Consider the following 1,367-nt stretch of genomic DNA (forward strand, 5'->3'; position numbering starts at 1 on the left):
TTTGTTTGTTTTTTTGCTTGTTTGTTTGAGACGGAGTTTCGCTTTTGTCACCCAGGCTGGAGTGCAGTGACACAATCTCAGCTCGCTGCAACCTCTCCCTCCTGGGTTCAAGTGATTCTCCTGCCTCACCCTCCTGAGTAGCTGGGACTACAGGTGTGCGCCACCATGGCAAGCTAATTTTTATGCTTTTAGTAAAGACGGGGTTTCACCATGTTGGCCAGGCTGATCTGGAACTCCTGACCTCAGATGATCCACCTGCCTCAGCCTCCCAAAGTGCTGGAATTACATGTGTGAGCCACCACACCTGACTAAGGTCTTGTTAATCTACAAACTCAAGCCCTTTAATTCTGGGAAATTTTGCTAAATTTTTCAGTAATACTGTTTCCCCTCCATTTTTTCTTTTCTGTCCTTCTGTAGCTTCTATTATTTATATATTAGATCTACTGAACTGTTCTTTTATTTACCTTTAATCATTTTTTTCATCTCGTACTTTAAACTGCTTTTTGCAAGATTTCTCCAACTTTATCTTCCAACTATTCAACTGAGGTTTTCATGTTTATATTTTTAATTTCCAAGATTTCTTTCTTGTTCTCTGAATATTCCTTTTTTCTGTTTGTGTGTGTGTGTGTGTTGTTGTTGTTGTTGTTTTTAGACGGAGTCTTGCTCTGTCGCCTAGGCTGGAGTGCAATGGCGCAATCTGGGCTCACTGCAACCTCTGTCTCCTGTCTCAGCCTCCCAAGTAGCTGGGGTTACAGGCTCCCACCACCATGCCCAGCCAATTTTTGTATTTTTAGTAGAGATGGGCTTTCGCCACGTTGACCAGGCTGGTTTTGAACTCCTGACCTCAATTGATCCACCCTCCTTGGCCTCCCAAAGTGCTGGGATTACAGGTGTGAGCCACTGCACCCAGCCTGAATATTCCTTTTAAAAGAGTGTCCTTTCTATATTCCATGAATATGGTATCTTATCTCTCCAAGGATATTAATTATAGTGGGTTTTGGGTAAAATGTTCTTCTCTTTACCTAGTATCTGTTTCTTTCCAATTGCTTCTCTTTGTTTTTGTTTTTCTTTTTAAGATAGGCTCTTGCTCTATTGCCCAGGCTGGAGTGCAGTGGCACGATCACAGCTCCTGAGCTCAAGGGATCCTCCCGCCTCAGCCTCCCGAGTAGCTGGTACTACAGGCGTGTACCACCACACTTGGCTAATTTTTTATTTTTATTTTTTTTACTCTTCGTAGAGATAGGGGTCTCACTTGTTGTCCAGGCTCGTCTCGAACTACTGGGATCAAGCAATCCTCCTGCCTCAGCCTCCAAAGCTGAGATTACAGGTGTGAGCCACCATGCCCAGTTCTGTATATGCCATAATTT

Source organism: Colobus angolensis, unplaced genomic scaffold, assembly GCF_000951035.1.
Source record: "Colobus angolensis palliatus isolate OR3802 unplaced genomic scaffold, Cang.pa_1.0 Scaffold222, whole genome shotgun sequence".
NCBI lineage: Eukaryota > Metazoa > Chordata > Mammalia > Primates > Cercopithecidae > Colobus > Colobus angolensis.